General features: G+C 47.5%; 1 long non-coding RNA gene across 1 annotated transcript; it reads right to left on the bottom strand.

Annotated features, from left to right (window-relative positions):
- Positions 1 to 844: 844 nt before the first annotated feature.
- On the bottom strand, positions 845 to 5,423 carry LOC134481804 (uncharacterized). The gene is made up of 4 exons (XR_015637205.1): positions 4,192 to 5,423; positions 3,680 to 3,813; positions 1,486 to 1,688; positions 845 to 1,378 (listed from the first exon to the last, which is right to left on the bottom strand). It is a non-coding gene; the product is annotated as an uncharacterized LOC134481804 (long non-coding RNA).
- Positions 5,424 to 6,477: the final 1,054 nt, after the last annotated feature.

Raw genomic sequence — 6,477 nt, 5'->3', positions numbered from 1 at the left:
TTTGGGGGAGACAGGGCATTTTGAAACAGGATATATCTGTGTGGCCCAGACTGGCTTCCTTCTTGCTGTATAATACAAATTGGCCTCCATGTCATGGCAAGCATCTTGTCTTGGTCTCCCAAGTACTGGGATTATAGCATGGACCACTACAGACGGCTTTATCTTTCACCTTTTAAAAGCAAAATATTAGATATTCAAAATATAATAGGATGCAAGTCACCAGTGTCTTAGGGTTTTATTGCTGTGAAGAGACACCATGACCAAAGCAACTCTTATAAAGGAAAACATTTCATTGGGGCTGGCTTACAGTTTCAGAGGCTCGGTCCATTATTGTCATGGCAGGAAGTATGGCAGCATCCAGGCAGACATGGTGCTGGAGAAGGAGATGAGAGTTCTACATCTTGATCCGAAGGCAGCCGGAAGCAAACTGTCTTCTGTAGGCAGTCAGGAGTGGAGCTTGAACATAGGAGGCCTCATAGCCCACCTATATAGTGAAGCAATTCCTCCAACAAGGCCACACCGATTCCAATAAGGCCATACCCCCTACTAGTGCCACTCCCCATGACTAAACATTGAAACATGAATCTATGGGGCCAAACCTTTTTAAACCATCACAACCAGCAACTTGAAAGATGCATGCTGTTGATGACGTTAGTTATGCCATGAGGCCCCTTGGTTCTCTTCCCTGACAGAGATCAAGCCTCCAAAGTTGATGTAGGCCAAGGGTCAAGGCACCTTCACTGAATAGGGACAGGTAGCAGATTTCAAGTGCTTTCAACTTTGTGGACCACATGGTCTGTGGCAAGCATGGACAGGCTCTGAATGAAAGAGTATGGAATTGTTTCAACAAATTTTATTACGTAGAAATTTGAATTTCGTATAATTATCCGACGTCAGGAAGTAATTTCCTCCTGTTTTTTTTTTTTCCCCAACAATTTAAAACTGTAAAAAGACCATTCTCCGCTCAGAGGCCATACAAAAAGCAGGTGGACTTGGCCCATGAGTACAGTTTGCCTACCCCCAGAATATCTCCTTTCTCCATGTGTTTTAATACCCCAGGTCCATGTGCATTTATCTGTGTAAGTTATTGCTCTGTGTGTCCTAAAATGTCATATAAATGCTTTTACTGTACCTTTTCTTTTATAGCTGACTATCCAGGCCCTGCCTTCTTAACATTACACTTGTTGAGATTTATATGAACTGTCACACATGACTTCAGTGTGTGACACTGCTTAGCTGCTGAACTGGGTCTCACTCCACGACTTCCCCACAATGCACTCACGGGATGACTCTTAGCATGTCACTGTGAGTTTATGTCAACCGCCTCTCCATTCCTTTTGAATGAATGTTCAGTGGTTCCTATTTTATACAGGCTGCACTGTAAAAAAAAAAAAAAAATCCTGTCTTAGGATGTTGTTGCTGTGAATAGACGATGTGACCATGGCAAGTTTTATAAAGAACAACATTTAATCAAGGATGGCTTACAGTTCCGAGGGTCCAGTCCATTATCATCATGGCGGGAAGCATGGCAGCGTGCAGGCAGACTTGGTGGTGGAGGAGGAGCTAAGAGTTCTACATCTTGAGCCACAGGCAGCCAGAAGACTCACTTCTACACTGGGCAGAGCTTGAGCATAGATATGACCTTAAATCTCACCTCCACAGTGATGCATTTCCTCCAACAATGCTTCCTATGGCCAAGTATTCAAACACAAGAGTCTATGGGGGGGGGGGAACCTATTCAAACCACCACACATCCTTAGAGCTATCTCCTTGTGACAGATGCTAACATTCTCTAGGAATGCTCTCACAAGTAGGACATCATAGAAGGCCTTAGCATCCGACCTGCCTCCAGGCTGTCCTCCTCTCACCCGTAACTGTCAGTCTCCTGGAGGCCTTCAACGTCAGCATACAGTACTGATGTGTTGATTTGAAAAGGCCAACTCTGGCAAAGTGTGCAGACCAACAGTGGGTCCTTTACAGAGCAGATCATAGGATGTTCACACTGCCGGGAACCAGGAGGTTAGCAGAGAGGAATGGAAGCACACTTCTAACAAAAGACATGTTAGGATCGAGCATGCTGCAGGGACCCCAGGAGACCAGCTTACACAGAACAGACACAAAACCTTGCAGAGTTTGGATGTCAGGCAGAGGCGTTGGGTCAACGGTGGAGAGTAAGAGTCCAGGCAAGCTGAGGCTAAGGGAGGTGATCGCTGTCCCCAGGAGTGTTAGCTCAGCCAGTTCTGAGTTCATTGAACTTGAGAGTGGATAGGGTGTGCCAGAGCTGAGATAAAAGATGTGTCATGGACAGATCCAGACTGACAGCCTCTTACCGTAAGGAAACAGCATATGTCCCAGTTTGGGCTGGGCCTGTGCTGCCATTGTAGGCCACACTAGATCTTTTGAGAATCTGTTGAGGCCAAGGAGAGAGCTGGCCTCTTTCTAAGCGGCGCCTCCCACTCTCTGGTTCTGGTCGTGGAAGACAGCATAGCAAGGGGAAGTGAATGAGTGTCATGGTCCTGCTAAGCCACCCCATCAAATCACCTGGCCTTCTGCACACTGTACCTTTAAACCCTCCCAATGTGTGTGGTTCAGGCAGAGGTGGGCAAGCCACTCTTTAACCCCATTGTGATCACAGACGATAACGTTTCCCTCTTTCCCTACACATCAGTCAATGACTGTAAGGTCAAACTTGAAGCAAGCTTTTATCAAATACTGGACAAGTGGAGGGGCTCTGGCCAAGCCCGTCTTCGGTTTTCTAGAAAATGGCCATGAGTCACACTTGCAGAGACTTTAAAAGGCAGCCCCACAAGGCCACCATATTACCATCAATTCCTGTCAGAGACAAGCGTGCCTCACGTATTTCCTGCTCATGTGCTCCCTGCCTGCATCCAATCAGGGACAAGCATACATCTTGATGTAGTTCCTCTTTTGGCCTCCCATTAACTTGCAAGGTGTATTATTCTTGTCTCTGTCTTGGTCTCATGATTATTATACTCTGGTTATGACATAATTTCAGAGAAAGAGAAAACAGGGGACAGAGGACACTCATTGCACCACTCAGCACTTGTACATTTCTGAAGCCCTTTGTACATGCATCTCACCTCACACAGCAGGCCACGGGATGCACGACACAAGGCGTGTGCATCCCCTGGTGGGCCAACGGGGTTGCTGGTTCTAACCGGGACAGAGCAGTGTATGATAGGGGCCAGAATTTACCTTTCATGCACAGTGTATGTGATGGGAATGTGAGGGAAGAGAGAAAACCTGCGAGAGGTGTTTGCAGTCAGTGTTCTAAAGGACGGAGGCGCGGAGAAGCAGTAGGGAAATGAGCAGATGAAAGGGAGAAAATGCGCAAGACTCACTGGGGCTGAGTCCATCACTACGGGCTCTGAATCTCCCCAGTGCGCAGCCTCTCAGGATGACCCGAGTATGGTGGCTACAACAAGCACCTGCGTTCTCTCTTCTCCGGGTGTCCTGAAGACAGGCCTGGTCCAGCTCAGCCTCTCCTTCCCAAAGCCCTGAGAGAGCCAATGCCTTGGAAGTATTGCAGGCTTTACTATCTGGAGCAGACTCCTTACTGCCTCTGCACTTTCCTGCACTTGATTGGCAGATGAGACTGGCTATGCTCCCGTTCATGTAGCCATCATAAACATAGAAGATGGAGTCTGTGCCTAGTCACCTTGTGACTCGAAAGTGGACCCACTGATCCCTTTCTCCAGATGTAAACTCTGAAAAGCACTGGTCTCCTTAGCAGTGGAACCTCTGTCCATGGCTCCGGATTTCTGGGTCCCCGCAGGGCAGCGTGCACGGTCCCTGGAAAAGGTGATAACAGTTGAAGTACTTAAAGCCCAAAGGAGGGACGTGATTTGCTGCTTCTCAGTGCACTTGTGCTGCCTTCCTCTGGGTTAGTTGTAAAGGTTACAGAATGTGCCTTGAAAGTTCTTCCTCCCCGGCAGAGTCTTTAACATGGTGTCCCTATACCCCTAAAGGACGAGTAAATGAACCCCGGAGTAGAGAGTCTTAGAACTTCGGTGTACACACTTCCTAGACTCTGTGCTGGCTTTCTATCGCGGCTGTAACAGATTACCACAAACCAGCCTCTTAAACAACAGAAAACGTGAACCCAGTCTTTGTAGGTCGTGGTCATACCACATTCAGTCCTCTGTGAGAAGTCTCACACGGTCAACTCACCCCTCACTGAAGAGTCTAAGGAAGACAGCTCGTTCCAGCTTAGTCAAGCTTTGGCTGAAGTCTGTTTCTCCTTGGAGGGAGGACTGAGGTCTTCTCTCCTCACCAAACAAGTTCTGATCCAAAGTCACCTATAATCTATCTCATGATCCAAGGTAGAAGCCTCCGGCAGCAACAGACTGAGCCCCTGTAAAGTATATTTTAAAGTCTCCTGGGGCCCGCCTAGGACTGACCTGTGTTACAGCTGTGGATCTTGCTCTTCTGGCGGAACTCGGAGCGGTGTGAACAGGGTGTGTGTCTCTGACTCTCTTGCTGGCTTTTAGGACCCTTTTCCTCACAGCGGCTTGCTCCATCTGGCCTTAATATGAGGAGAGGTGTCTAGTCTTACTTCACCTCACATTTGGTTGATATCCATGGGAGGCCTGTCCTTTTTAAAGTAGAAACAGAGGAGGAGTGGGGAGGGGAGGGAACAGAAGGGGGACTGAGAAGAGAGGAGGGATGTGAAACTATGGTTGGGATGTAAAAATAAATAAATAAATAAATAAACAAACAAACAAACAAACAAACAAAAAGAAAAAGAAGTCCCCTGGGATTAGAGAAGATTCACGTAGGTGGCTCAGGACACTCTCTTTTGAGGTCCTTTACCTTAAATGCTGCTATAACCCCCCTGAGGCCTTGAAAGTAGTATGTCACAGATCTGGAGATCAGGACATCGCCACCTTTGGAAGGCTTTCTGCTGGCCACCATACCAGAGATTTCAGGCCCTCCTACCATTGTAGAGACTGGGGCAGCCGAGGATACTTAGGGTATTCTGACCAAAAGACGAAAATCCCCCAACACAGAAAGATTGATATCGGTGCTCCCAAGACTCGGTTTGCATTCAGCATGATATCAGATTATATTATCTGTCATCTCAGACGAAGAACCAGTGTGTGTGTGTGTGTTGGGGGGGGTGAGTTTGAGTGCATGACGTGCACGATGGAGATGTCATAAAGGACCTCATCATTCGTCTAACATACACCAATAATAATGATAAGCGTGTGCCCCTTCAGTGGCTGGGACTCAGAAATAAGAGCCCAGTGGCCTTCAGGGAGGACTTACCTGTCTTTCTTAGCTCCGGCAACCTATGGGTTTAAAACACAACTAAGAATACGACATCTGCTTTTGTGTGTCGAAGAACCTTGTAATACCAAGCTGTTAAAGACCGTGTGCCCGTCTAGCCCCGTCGCTCCCACTAGAAATTTGATGTAAAGTTATAACTGTTAAGAATTTGTTTTCTGTCTGCCGAGTCTCCTCATTTCTACTGAGGGGTGTGTTTTGAAGAACACGAGTTGATACAAAAGTATAAATAAATACGTGAGGCAGCTGTGAACTCCCAGATATATTTTTATATTTTCAGTCTGAAGTTCTTGGAGTAAGGTTTGGAAGAAGTTGGGGGATCATGGGAGTAAGGACCTGCGATGGAGAAAACATGACCCTCTGGGGTTATTTCAAAGCTTCCCCAAACTTCCAAGATTTGTCGCTTTTGAACTTGCTTCTCTGGTTGTGTGTGATTATGAAGCAGTTTAGAGAGTGTTTTCCACACATCCCCAGCCCTCACACACGGCCTCTTGCTTAGCCCGAGAACCTCAGGGAAGGAAACGTAGGTCCCTGCAGCTTCCATTTCTAAAGGTGTAAACAGAGTTGGGGTCTGAGCCTCTAAGTTTCTTGCCTTTGGGGACAGCAGGAGTCAAGAGTTTCTGAATGGCCGTGGGGGTGGGGGGCTTCCTGTGCAGGACTTTACACATTTGCGGGCCCATCAATCCAGCACCTCGGGGACAGGAAGCCAGCAGGGTTTGTGGAGTCAGATAGCCAAATAAAAAGAATCACTCTTGCCTTCCTGGAGTTAATTAATGCTGAACAGAGCAGCTCAGCGCCAAAACTGACCAGGCTTCTCTGAGCACAAAAATCCACATTTTACCCATAAAGCCAGCTAAGCCTGACCCTGGGACCCCACCAAGGCAGGTCAGACCTAGCTGGGGGGTACAGAGGAACTCACACTTTCCCTGCCTGCTCCTCGTGGTGTTTCCCTTCTGGGTCTTGTTTTTATTCATTTTTCCAGTTTATAAAACATGCTCACTGATGGGCCCTTGGGCCACATGTGGAAAAGCTTAGAAGACACAAGTACAAAACCAGACTGATCAAGAGCCGGGAACCCAAAGCAGGAATTCCCCTCCATTAGCCCACCTCTACGCCTGCCCGCCCCAGAAATCTTCTAGCCTCCCAGAATTCGATGAAAAGTCTATAAAA

Source organism: Rattus norvegicus, chromosome 14 (assembly GCF_021556685.1).
Source record: "Rattus norvegicus strain SHRSP/BbbUtx chromosome 14, alternate assembly SHRSP_T2T, whole genome shotgun sequence".
NCBI classification, from domain to species: Eukaryota; Metazoa; Chordata; class Mammalia; order Rodentia; family Muridae; genus Rattus; species Rattus norvegicus.
This window is presented reverse-complemented; position numbering and strand designations above follow the sequence as displayed.